Consider the following 14163-nt stretch of genomic DNA (forward strand, 5'->3'; position numbering starts at 1 on the left):
CTGGGGCTAAGGAGAACAGCCTTGACATTGAAGCCCAACCCTGGGAAGCCCAGGCTGCTGGCACCGCTCCTACTGCTTCCACCACCGCAGCAGAAAAAAAAAAAAATATCCAAGGAAAAGATTTATGATAGAAGGGCTGTTTGATTTATGTGCGTGTCAACAGACTAATCCTGATTTTAAATTTTGGCTGCTGTTCCAGCCCTGGGTCCTCCCCCACAAAGCCCAGAGGTGCTTGAGCCTATGTCTGACACCAGCATGCTTAAATCAATGGAGTAAAAAGCAAAGCAACCTTATCCCACAGATAGGAAAGGCAGGGTAGGAATTACCGAGCAGCTTTTCAGTAGAGAGCGTGCAGGAGCTGACAGACCTCCAGTGAAGCCAGACAAACCTTTCAGTCCCTTTACCAGCCTACCTGCAGCTTACCCTTCCAGGCGAAGGAAACAATGACAAATACAGCGCACCTCCAGCCAGCACCGGGTCATTCAGACACTGACTGAATCCCAAATTTGCTCTGACATTAGTCTATCTGGTCTGTCTCCCCTGGGGGCCACGTGGCCACAGGCTCCCGTAGCTGGGGAGAAGGAGAGGGAAGGGCATTCAATACCACTTAGCAGAGCAGAGCTGCAGCCTTGGTCCACGCCGAGTGGTGGACAGTTTCCTTAAGTGAAGTCCAGCTGCCCCTGCAAAGCTTTGCTGCCTGCAGAAACACAAAACTCCGCAGCCTTATCCGATAAAGAAAATTCAGGCAAGCGTGCCAGCCACAGCCAGTGCCTGGTTCCTTGCACAAGCTCCCCCAAGATCTTGCAGCCCTGCATCGCGTGCTAGCAGCTCTGCGGAGGTTTTTCACACACCGAGCACATTTTCTGAAAGCAGGACAGAGGTGTGGGGTTTTTTTTATCACCCGCAAAAGGAGAGCAGCTCTGACAGCCCTCCACTTCTGCTCACTCCTTTGCCAGTTTCAGCTTCAAAGCAGAGAGCTTCTGACTCCAACCTCCTCTCCATCATCAGGGAGATGATGCTGCAGGGAGAGTTCTACAAACGGGAGGGAGGGAGGAGAGGCGGAACAATGGCTATCCCACTGCAAACCAAGTATCAGCAACCCCATTGCTCACCTACTTAAAGAGTATTTATCCCATCACGACAGATCCACTCCGTTCACATACTACCTCCTTTTCAGGATCTTTTCACTTTAAACTATTTCATTATATCCAAGTGTCTGCGTGCTTCCATACAGCCATCGTTGACTGCCCCTTCCCTGTGTTGAAAATACAAGCTAAACGCGAAACTAAGATTTTTATACTTCGTTGTAATTTCAAAAATTGGTAGGATAACCCCAGGAAAGACAGAGCAGCAAAAACTATTTCCAGTTTTCTTAGAACAGCCTAGATTTACAAGCCTGTAGTATCCTGGATAGGAGGAAGAGAATGCTAATTAGCCACAAACAAAACCTATTCTGCTGTCCTCTCAACAGTGCAGGGCTGCTCCCAAAGGATATGCTTCGGTGTTTTGTTTAATTTCACTCTTAGGCTACTTAAAATGCCAGCCCATAAGCCTTGTATCATCTTATTTTCAACATTTTTGCCCCTCAGATAATACTGTTCCACCCAGTTTTAATGTACTTCAACCTTTTAGATATTTTCTCTCTCTTCTTCAGTTATCTAAAAATATTTGAATGATAAAAAATGCTCTCGCTCTCTCTCTCTTGCTTGTGGCAATTTGATAATACATATTTATTTTGAGATTAATCACACCTTGCAACCCAAAATATCCTGGTAACTTCACTCCTTCTGACATTCCTAAGATTTTCAAATAAAGGTTTTCTGATGCAGAATGAAATGTTTTTAATACCATCGTCACTTCTACTTTCCCCCCCTAATTGCACTAACATGCTAAAATCATATCCTTTATTACAAATGTATTCTTAATTTTATGTCTCAGGTTATCTGTAGATCTATCACCATTAGGCTTGTCCAGGTTTCATCATCTTGCAGAGTACCTGTATCTCAAATTATTTTTCTCTTGATTTGATGAGGTACACGCTTCTCATCTGAATTTTTTAATTTTCATTTCCTTTGATGTTTTAGAATCACTTTTTTCTGTTTCCACTGCTGTCTACAGAAAAGGACTCCTGATGAGATCTCTGTAGGTTTCACAGTGTACTGGTACCCTCCAAACCCAGAGGAGATTCTACGTCTTCTGTTATTCCACCAAACTTCAACATTTACACAACACTTCATATTTTCAGGAACTAACACACACATATACAAATCCCATTTATCTTCAAACACAGAATTTGAACTACTTTTCTAACCCATCTGGGAAAAACCTGCAGTCAGAGATACTACTTTTCCCACTTCTCAGGAGGTACAAAAAACATGGAGAAGCCTCCAAACTTCCTGGTTGAAGGAACATACGTGTGAGGAACTTTGTCTATCCAGTCGTGACAATACACCTCACTGCACTGCCAGTCCTGCCTGTTTTAACTCATGAAATCCTACTAAATGTTGACTCAAATGCAACAACAGACCAAGATGTGTATGTTCAATTGTTGTCACCATCCCCTAACACACACAAGGATGCCATCACAGGACTAGGAAAGCCCAGCTGCATCTCTCCACAAAGCCTTCTGTCATCTTCAACTTGTGTGATGCATGAAATCAATCTTAAATGATGTTCAGGAGCAGACACTTCTCTCTCAGTCACACTGTAGGGCAGCTGGCAGTCTCCAGGAGGGGAGTTTGAGGGACATTTAGCTGCAGAAATAATTTTGGCAGTTTCAGGTAAATCAATTCCCTCCAGGAGTTTGTGATGCTCTACACCAACCACACTAGCTGCCATTCCATGCCCACCAAACTGAGAAAGGCTATTTATGCTCCTTAAAAACAAAAAAAAAAACACTTCAATAAAAGATACAGCAACCTATAGTTCAAAGAACACCAGCAATTCTGTGTTTTCTATTCATTCTGTTGTTCTGCTCCCACAGAAGTCACTCGTACACATCAGGGAGGAATTCGAAGCAGCTTCTTTCTTGCAAAAATGCTGGGATTTGATCCATCAGCACCCAAGCCCTTAGGGCACAAGAGGGATATGGGATACTCATCTGGGCTCTTTCAGTCCCCTAATTCTCATTCCTACAAAGGTCCAGCCATGTCCTCACAGGTGCCAACTTCCTTCCCTTTGTTCAGGTTTTGCCTACAGAGCTCAGGACAAGCCCATCCCGCACTTTGTTTAGTAAACAAATCAGCTAAACCAGTGAAAAATCCCTAATGGGGACATACTTCTAAGGGTTTATGCAGCTTTAATTTAATTAACCAACTTTGTAGCTTCAAGCTAAGCGGAGGAGCAGCAAGTAACCACACGTAGCAGTACCTCACAGAAGGGTGTGAGCTGGGGACGACGTCTCAACAGCGAGCAACGTGGCTCAGCAAATGCGACGTAGGATGAATTCTTTCAGCAGACAGCAGGTGGTGATCCAAGATCACAGCACTGGAGCGCCAAGAGCTAACACCAGAAATGCACACAAAGGCCTCCTACTTCCATAAAACTGTCAAAGATCAGTCCATTTTGTGAAGGTCTGGTTTTGTTTTGCTCATTAGAGGAAAGGGTGTAATTATAGGGATGTGAAAGGAGCCTTACAGCAATGCAACTCCAGATCCTTTCTGCATTGGAACGTCATAATATGCGTAGACAACAAGGCATAACCTACCAAATAAGAATTATAATCCTGTTAAAGCTAAACTGGTACGATTTCTGTACAGGCATTTCCACATGAACTGCCACAATGTAAACAACCTATGCTATCCATAACCCTACAAGCATCCGAGAAAGGTGCAGAAAAATGCTACAGCATGTAAATATCGAGTAACCTCTTCAATATGCCTTTCAACTCCCAAATCACTGGGATGGAGGTGAGTATACGCCTATTAGTGGAGTGGGGTTTCTAATAGGTGTGCCTTCATTGAACTCATTCTATGGAACCTTGAAGCAACTGACTTGCAGCTAACAGAGGCAATTAACCTGTTTGTGAAGACCAGTGTTCCAGGCTACAACTGTTTGCTCTCTGTGCTAACCTAATCCCTTTCGTAAACAGCAGTAATGTTTGTAGCTGGGATCTGAAGAGCCTGGCGCCACTGCTCAACCTGGAGCTGCTGCCCACCCTCAGCTCTCCATATGAAAGGGATCCTTGTGAGTGAGGGGGATGGGATGGGGGGGACCATGACACTTCTCCCTGCCCAGGTCACAGCCCCCTGTCAAGGAGGAAACATGTCATGCACCTCTGGCAGAAGAGGCCGTGCATTGTTCCCCAGCTGTAGGTACAATAGGGAAAGGCCGACCATACCACACTGCTGCCCAGCAAAATAATAATAAGCAACATGGGATGTCGTCGTCCCCCCCACTTCTCAGAGCTGAACATAAATCAAGGTTGCTGTAGGCAGGCTGTCCTTCCCAACCTTTTCCAACAGCCTCCCCTCCTAGGACTCCTCCAGCAGAAGACCTGGTGGGAATCATGCTCTTTGTCATTGCTCCAGAGGAGCTCTGGCCAAAGACACTGCCATATCACCTCCAGCTGTGTACTCCTGCCCTTGCTCCTGTGCCAGCTGCAATGCTCCATCCACCCTCCGCTAAGCCATTTCGGCACATATCCTAGGAAAAAAAAACAACTTATTTTTTATTGTCAGGTTAGTTATGTTCCCAGTTAAGAGTACTGAAATGGCTTGGCAGAGCTGGAGGAGAACTGAAGCCAGAGAGAAGAGGGGGTGGAGAAGCTGAGGAGGGAACGGCCATGGACACCAGCACTTGGATGAGCTCAGGCTGTCAGGGAGCTGCAGTCTCCAGCATGTATTAACCCTCTCCCCAGGCAATCCCACAATTTGCTGACTGGTAACAAATGCATCAGGCAAGCAATTTGTTTGCAAATGGGAATGGATACAAAGCAGCATGAGGGATGCTCCAAGATCCACCAGGAACTACAGCATTACCCCTCCCAGAAAACCACGGGCTGGGGCATTACACCAGAGACAAAACCCAGCCTGCATTGGTAGCTCTCACAGCACATGGAACCTAAGCCTTGACTTTAAAAATTAAGCTTTTGCTCTTTAGGGTCATGAATATACTCAAACACAAGGCAAAGTGACGAACAAGATGATGAAGTGATGACCATCCAACTCCCCAGTTATGCCAAAAGAGTGATTTGGCTATGTGAACCCTGCAGGTGTCCACAAACACCTTACAAGCTTTTTACCTCAAAATGCAGAAAAACCAGTTCTCTGTCATGGTTATTTCATTACAGATTAGTTTCTGAATGGGAAAAGTGGGTAAAATGCCTGCAGAAAGGAAGTTTGGAGGTGAAAAAGATAAATAGAAAGGATATAAACATCTTCTGTTCTTCATCTTTGTACAAATCTTTTCTTGGATGCAGAGGGGTACATGACCCCAACCTGACACCCACAATTCACACTACAAAAGGCATTTCTGTTATTCCAGAGAGCAAGACTGGCATGTCAGTCTGTCTGGTGACCCAGACTGATAAAATCAACCCTCCTTTTCTTGATGTGGGTTGATCATAAAAGCACCTTGAAGACGACCACAGTAATAAGAGGTTTTGTATTTCATCTGCACATCTGGAGCTCGATCTTCATTTGATCTATGACATACTGGAGTAACAGAAAAGAATGCTGGATTTTGACTCTGCAACCAAGGGCACGAAAACAATCCCTCCTGAATCTTCCCAAAAGTATCGATAGGTAGTTTTGCAAACATTCAGTGGAGTTTTTTATGCTAGTTTTGTTAAAAGACTGTAACATTTATGTGCTTATTTTGCGCTTTTTTAAAATTTATTTTACTTGAATTCATATTGTAATCATTTTAGGGAATGTTTTTTGGATCCAGTTACCTTAAATTAATCTTCCACCAGAAAAAAAACAAAACCACAAAACCAAAAAAACCCACAGATAACTGCACTTAAGCTTGCACCTAGCTAACCATTTAAAGGCATGTTTTCTTCAACTTCCTGGTGCAAACTCACCCTACATTATCTAATCTTGCCTTTCCTTCACCCAGATATTTAAAAGCAAGGGAAGAACAAGTTATCTTCCAATATATACTCTATCATTCCAGGCCACCAAAAACTGTTCTGTAAAATAAAACAGCTGGCCTTTTTTTTCTTTTTAAATACATTTAAGAACTTTATGGAGAAGAAGTTCAAGCCACTCTTTTGTAGGAAAGGATGAAAGAAAATTATACTCTTATCTTACTCTTATACACAGGAAGCACTCACTCATCCCTGTGCTGTCATTATTTCCAGTAATGGTCAACTTTTGCTCTATCCCAATGCACAAACGCAGACTCTCAGAACTGAAAGTGTATGTGCTTAATCAAAAAGCCCCTGGGCAACCTGCAAAAAGGCTTCCTGTTGGATATAGCTAAAGCTTTACAGCTATGCAACATTAGCAAGGCTCAGGGCCATATCTATGTACCAGCCTGAAACATATCTTTCAGATTTTAAAAAAAGCCCTTCTTTTCTGCTCCTGAAATCTACATTATTCTCTGCTAAAAAAAAAAAAAAAAAAAAAAAAAAAAAAAAAAAAAAAAAAAAAGTTAAATGTTACTGGCACAAAGGCATCTCACCAAATGCTTTCAATCAATTCACACTCTCTGGGGTTGATTAGAAAGAGAAAATTGGGCTTCAAGAGACGACACTGAGGTCTCAACATCTGTTTCCATTCCATATTAGGAACGAAACTACCTCCAAGAATTATCAGGGAGAAGGGGGTGAGGAACAAAGGAAAAAGTCACCAGGATGGATACATCCTCAGATGCAAAGCCAGCAAGTAAGAAAGGCTTAGGCTCAATTTTTTTAGTACCAGACTGGTCCTTCAGCACCTACCCTGGCTGTGTTGTTCCCATCTCTGCAATAGTCCAAGCGAATACTTTCCACTTCGCATTCACAGTCAAACATTCTTGGAGAAAAAGGTTTCCATAAGACAACTAGCTCTCAATAAATCAGTATGAAAATAAAGTCTCAAAATATTACCAATCTAGTCATACATTAATCCAGCAGGCACCCAGAGTGGGCAGAAGCATCTTCCACATAAGTGAGATTACTGTCGGGCGACGGGGGTTAAGTTTCTTCTTTTGGACCAGAATTCAAATGAATCATAGCTAAGAAACAGTGTGCTGCAGATGTGTCACGTGTGTTTAATCCAAGCTGACTGTGATTAGCCTTTCAGCAGATTAGCAAACCAATCACACTCACAGTTGCATGATTGTGGATGCTCACGCAGGGAGGCAGCAGGTACCAGAAAGCTGGCTGTGGGGAAGGAGTGTGGTAACTGCTCTTTTAGGAATGATCCGTGGTTGCATCACAGCACTTGGGCAGTCAGGTACATGATTCTAGGGACAGCACAGAGGATCTGCCTCTGTTGGGTTTCTGCCTTACTCCTGACTGATACCGAGTGGCTCTTGGTGCTGCTCAGTAAAAGAAGGTCGGCAGAAGATGAAAATGCAACTGAAAAAAACCCCACCTGGTCCCAGGGGAATTCTCAACCAGGCTGTCAAGGTAGTGTCACAGCCACTGTCACCTCAGTTAATTCTGCAATCAGATTGCTCGTTTCACACAGCTGTGTTTCAATCAGCTGCCTGAGCTGGACTGATACGCAACTTTTTATCCCATGTCCCTAACATGCAGACTACCACCCTGTCCCTGCAAGCACACCACCAAAGCTCGGTCAGTGCGGAGTTATTCCTGCAACCTCAAGAATTCAAATTGCTTTCCTAAATGTTTAAATCTTCATGAAGCTCAATTCAGTCCCTTTGAATGATTTGTATCTACTTTAGCCACAGGAATTTTTCAAAGCCCTTACTATCTGACACAGCTATCTGAAATAGACTCTTCTAGAAATCTGTATGTATCCAGCACTCTTCTAAGAAGGATTTTGAAGATCACTTTTCGCATCAAAAAGTCCCACTCTCCCCTGCTGTGAGGTGAATGAGCTGAAGGCAGTACAGAGCTGTGCAGAAGTGCTGCTCTGAGCTGACTTGGCTCCTGGAAGATGGAAAAACCTCAAAACCCTGTCAGGTAGCTTCACTTATCCAGCACTGACACAGGCACCTTCAATTCCCCCCATGTCAGTGACCAGCATGATAGTCCTCCTGCCTGCACTAATTCCAGCACCTCATAGGAAAAAAGCAGTCCTGCCTCTGCTGCCAGCGCAGGAGGAGGAGGAAGGGAGAAAGTGCCGGGAAGAGGAGGGAGAGCACATCTGGAATCAATTGGAGAGAGCTGAATGCCTCGGAAAGAACTGCAGAGCTGGCAGAAACCATAGCGAGGAACCGCGCACTCAGACGTGACTATGGAGCAAAGGTGGGGGATGAGATGTACACAGCATACTTAAATACAAAACCAGAGCTCCTCCTGGGGCTCTTTTTTTAAATGCAAGCAGCCGAACATCTCAGCCCTGCCACATTTTCACTGCCACTGGCCTATCCTGGGTACAGTCAGAAGTCAGTACAGCAGACAGGGGATGTGATGCCCACAGCCCCAGAGGAGGCAAATGGCATCTGTGGCTCCCAGTGCCAGGATTCTGTAACACAGCAACAATATTATATCAACCTGCTCTCAGGGTACAGGGCAGAGGAAATCTGTGACTGACTTGGCCCACGTTGGAGAAGAAGAAATTTAAGGGTTTAAAAACACAGATTTCTTCCCACAGTTACTTTCCACTCCAGCAATGCGCTCTCCCATCTCCTGCTATTCATTTGTTCCAGGAAGAGTTTTCCATTTTCAATAGAAACCACTGAACTTCTGTGTCCTAGGAAGCAGAGGTTGTGGCAAGGAGAAGAGGGGTCATGAAGAAGAAATTCACCAGTGCAGCAGTCTGGTACAAAGAATGACTACACTTTTTCTGATATATTATCAACAACTACGCTGCTTTGGGATGTGTCCTCAGTCAGGTGAAAAGTAACACGCATACTTCCAACATACAAATTTTTAAAATGGAATTAAACTCATAAAGGAACACAGACTTGCCACAAGAATGTCCACAAGAAAAAAAAAACGCCAAAAACCCACATTGCTGTACGCTAAAAAACTTGAAAAAAACAATCTACTTTGCTTATAATAATAAAAAAAAAATTAAGTGGCAACTGATTATCCTGTGAAAGTATATAAATGGTGAGGGGGTAAAAAAAAGTAGACACTAATAATATTTAATCTAATGAACGAAGGCATCAAGAAAACCAATAGCTAGAAGCTGAGTCTGATAAATTCAGCTCTGGTAAAAGACACCATTTTATTTTGTTTACTGACTTCTAAATGAGAGTCATTAAGTCAGCTGGTGAGAAGGACTCGGTCCTCTCCATGTCTTCATGCTGAAGACATTATGTCATTCAAAACTGAGGTACCTGAGAGAGAGACAGGGGCACACAGGGCCAGAAAGGACGATATAAAGCCAGATCTTGATGACAATATTCTGGAAAGAGCTGGTAGAAGGCGACACACATAAATTAAAGCAGCTTAAACTAAGCAGCAGTCATTTATAAGTAAAATGTCCTTCACCTTATGGACAGGAATAAGCTATTGAGAAGTATAGGTGCAGTTTCATGTACCACCTAATATGATAAACTACCAGCTGGGCTCAGAAGCAGTGGCTCTGCTTCCCTGCTTGGCTGCTGTGAGATCCAGTCATGCCATGGCCATAGCCAGAAAAATTAATTCAAACAATAGTCATCTGTTTAGTCATAAACTGAACTGTCTCACTTTATATCTGCCTAAGCATGATGCCCAAAGTGTTGAGGAGGCTGAACATATGGCCAGGACAGAGAGACGAGGGGGACTATTTTTCTCACAGCAGCCCACAGTTACGCTACATTAAGCGTAGCTTGAAAACGCACCTGAAAGCCACTTCATCCCAGAACAAGAGGTTACATGGACATTTAGCATATGTTATTGCTGCTACCTGCTCTGCCTATGCTTAACTTTTAGAGTGTCCCTGTGCAAGTCAGCAACAAGGTGGTTTACACACAGTGAATTTTTTCAAGTATCTCCGGAAAGATTTCCCCTTTGTTATAAAATCCCTTTAAAGCCTCTTTCCCCCAGGCCTTCCAGCTAACGTGTGTTTACCAAATTCCTGCTGTAACCACAAACCAGCACGGACTTCTCCCCTATGCAGGCCACCTGCACCGCTCAAAGGTGAAGCTCGAGGTCAGCAGCACATCTGACCACCTTTCAGGTGGCTCCTCCTGGGCTGAGTATCATTAATGCAGCTCCTGCAGCCTCCCTGCTCAGCAGCATCTTCCTTGCCACCACCGCATAAACGCCTTGGTCACATAAAAATACGTGTGGGTTTCACAACAATGATATACCAATATTCATATTAAACTACTGCATATGACTGGTAGCCCCACTTTTAAACTGCTCTATTCTACTGAAGCTAAATCAATAAACATTAAAACCTAAATGATGTAGGAGCATCTCATTTCTGTGGCATGGCTATCAGCATCTGCAGCTCCATTAAATACGCTATTGTGTGAGTTGCCATGAAATTTACCCCTCTAATTCCCAACAGACCTTCACCTTCTACACACACAAAGTGCATTAAAGGTCCTTTCCCCCCCACTGCCCCCTCCTCGCTGTTTGTCTGCTTTTACCTACAGAAAGAGAACAGGCTACACAAAATTTAAACCCTTTCAGCTAGTCGTTTTCCCCTTCTGTACATCCCCTTTCATGCACACAGTGTCAGGCTAAACAAAGCCGCTCGCTCCAGGATAGAGGCCTAGAAAAGAAGCATTAGCATCTGGCAACCAAGAGCAGCACCCCAGCATATGAGACTCAGAGCAAACACAAGTCCCTGGCACGAAGAGGAAACACCAAGACGTACGCCTGACTGCTCCTGTCAATCTTGCAGTGGGGGAATGCCCATTTTTTTAATTTTTTTTTTTAAATATATTTTTATCACATTACTGAAAGGAAATGCCAGGGACTGCTGCAGCCCCTGTCCCTTGAGGCTCTGCTGCTGCCATCAGGCTGCACTGTCTTTGCAGCGATGAATATTTAAACAGGACAATAAATATTTCAGAGCACATTCATCCCGATGAGAAGTCTACTAGCATAAGAGAGATGAGACAACCAGGCACAGCCGGGGCAGCTCCCTGTTCTGCCCTTCCAGATCCCACACCCCTGCCCTCCCTCAGCCCTCCTTCCCTCAAGTCCTCAGCAAACACCTGAAAGCCTCAGATATTCATGAGCACAGCTCTGGTTACTTTCCAAACAAGCAAAAACACAGTGAAAAAGTAAAACAGAGCCCTGCTTTCCAGGCAGGTGCAGAACACAGCTACTGCATGCTTTGCTTTCACCTCTTCTGAGGTTTCTGGTTTTTGGGTGTAGTGCTCAGACTTCAGGAGAAAATAATTTGTTTCAATACCCCGCAGGGCCTCAAATCCGTTAATACTGCACCTTGGAAGAACAAAGCACCAAGAGCACCACATCCTAAAGCTCAAGCAGTGCCTGGTTGAGCAAGAAAGTGTGAAGCCTGACTCTCCCCCCAACAGCTCCCTCCCTTAATTTCAGTGGTGCATCTACTCAGGCATTTCTTGGTTGCTAGCAGCTTCACTGGGCTCTCTGTGGGATGCTAACAGATGTACACAATTTGGCCATCAATGGAACAAATAAAATAGTCTAGAAAACAGGTTTAGGATATAACAGAAAATACATTAATTTACTCAGCTGGCATCTGCATGTTGTTCATGCATAAGGGTCTGTTTTGACTCTCATGGTGCTAAACCCTTGGTTTTTTAAGTAGGACTTCAGCTATGCTCTCACTTATATAGAATTTTTATTTTTTTTTTAAGACTACTTCAGTGGGTAACTAAAATTTTGCAGTAAGTTTTGAAGGAAATCAAGATCACATATAAGACTTTTTTAGGATCAAATTTATAGGATCATAAAATCCATGGCTATGCTCAAAAATGGGCTTTCATACCAGCTCCTACTGCGTATCTCATCAGGTATCAAAAACATGATATTTGCTTATGATTTGCTTAGATACATGTGGAAGTCTTCAGGAAACACTTAAAGTGTCCCGAGTGAAGGGAAGCCAAAAAGAAACACTCACAAAGAGGAGCCAGAAGCTAAAGAGTCATCCTGAGTGACAGGCACAAACTAGCCCACACCCTGGCTAACGGAGCTGCAACAGGGCACCTCCTTTCCAGGTCAAGGCTGTAATTAATAGTATTTAAAATGAGAGGCATCTATGTCTTTCCTGGTGCCCACATTTTAAAAGATGATGGTAACTAAACCGCAATCTCAATGCGTCACATGCTCTCAGAGGACAGAGGAAGGAGAAGATACTCCTCATACCTGGATCCCAGCCCAGCTTAAGGTACAAGCTGGGTACCAAATGGTTCAAGCCTCATCACAGCTTGGGCAAAAGAGGGCACATGCAAGGGCATGCAACACCTCAGCAAGGTCTGCAGATGCACAGTCTTGAATTATGCTGCTAAAATCCCCTGCAGTCTCATTTCATCTGCTTTTAGACCTTTGAAGGGGAACAGCCTGGGTCTTTCCTATGTGCAGAAAGGGATCTGCAGCACATTAAGAGTGAGCTGCTTTCTACAAGCCAGAGCGTCTGCTATTATTCCCTCCATGGTCCTCACGGTCAAAAGAAGAGGCCAAGGCAACATCCAAATACTGGTTAGTAGCCTTCTCAGGATGACCACTTTCTACATAATTAAATTCTCTCTCATCCTCCTGCTCACAAGTCAGCTCCAAAGAGAAGTATTGAAATCCCTCTCCAGATAGCATTTCCAGGAAGAGCTGATGCCTACTGAATAGGCAGATCAATCTTCTGCCTCTGTCCCTTCTGACTGAAGGCTCCCAGAAGAGCAGCAGCATCCCTCTCTTCAGGACTGGCCATCAGCCATGCCACCAAAAAGATGCAATTTATATTAAAAATATAAAATAGCAATCACAGCAGTGTAGTTCAGAGAGTGACAACAACCTCGCTGCTTTGGCAGCACCAAGTCCTGGGATTTTACATCTCTGTTCCTAACCACCATATTACTAGAACCGAAGGATCCAGCCAGAAGTCAGACCCAACCCAGCCCCAAACCAAAAAAAAAATCTTTGTACTTTCCTGTTCTATTAAAAGATCCCGTACACAGAGGAAGGAAAATATGCTGGAAGATGAGCACCAACCTCACCAAGTAATTCAGATCATGAGCCACCATTTTGCAGCAAACATCAAAATAATGAGTGCTCCTCTGCTGACTGTGCAGCATGTCCCATGATGGGCTACATAGCCAGGCACACACTAATATGGAAAAAAAGACATTCGATTCCAGACAAGAATGAAAAGATAACACTTGCTACAATACAAAAAGTGTTGGAAAAGAAAACAACATTTAATCCTGCAGCTCCTGAATACCTTTCATGACTCAGAAAATAAATGCAAACAGATGAAAAAGTTAATTTGGATCATATCAGACCCCGTGGCATGCAAAGGGCAGAGCAAGCACCCTGGGGAGAGGGAGGGAAAGATTTGCCATAGATCAGGTTACTATCACTGACAGATGACCTAAGGCACCACTAGATTTCAGCAGACTCTGCCAGTTCTTCTAATTTTCAAAGGTGCAACTGCCTCCTTTAAGAGATGAGATGTGTGAAACACATAATATTGTAACTGAGGTCTTGAAGCAAGGAGACACAAGTCATCAGCAGCCAAGATTATAATCCTCACTGCTTCAGGACAAGCACAATTAACAGAAAACAAGAAGAAAGCAGAAGCAAATTGTTCCTTCCAAGATGTAAAAGTTTCTATCTGAAGCAAGGAGGACATAAGGAACGGGAATCGTTTCTCATCGGTCTGAAGCTACTGCAGGGAACAGACAGAGTTGCTGTGTCCTACAAACATGCTCCTGCAAAACAGATGTCCCTCTGCAACCCAACACTCCCTGCTCGGGAAGCAGGAGCCTCAGCTTGCTGGACGGGCTCCATGCAATCACCCTCCAGATGGGCCAGAACAGCCCACAGACATACTTCATCACTGTCAAACCCAAAAAATGTTCTCCAGCACAAGCCCTCAGTACTTGGTTTTAACTTCATCTCATCTGAAGAGATCTGAACTGCCTTGCTCTGTTGGAAGCAAAGGGTAGGCAACACCAAGAACC

The 14163-nt window shown here is 44.0% G+C and overlaps 1 protein-coding gene across 32 annotated transcripts in view; it reads right to left on the bottom strand.

The window, feature by feature from the left end:
* The window catches only part of RBFOX2 (RNA binding fox-1 homolog 2), a 174451-nt gene that overhangs the window by 62832 nt on the left and 97456 nt on the right, over window positions 1-14163 (bottom strand). The gene's annotated exons all lie outside the window — the stretch shown is intronic.

The sequence above is a fragment of the Heliangelus exortis genome, chromosome 1, assembly GCF_036169615.1.
Source record: "Heliangelus exortis chromosome 1, bHelExo1.hap1, whole genome shotgun sequence".
Classification (NCBI taxonomy): domain Eukaryota; kingdom Metazoa; phylum Chordata; class Aves; order Apodiformes; family Trochilidae; genus Heliangelus; species Heliangelus exortis.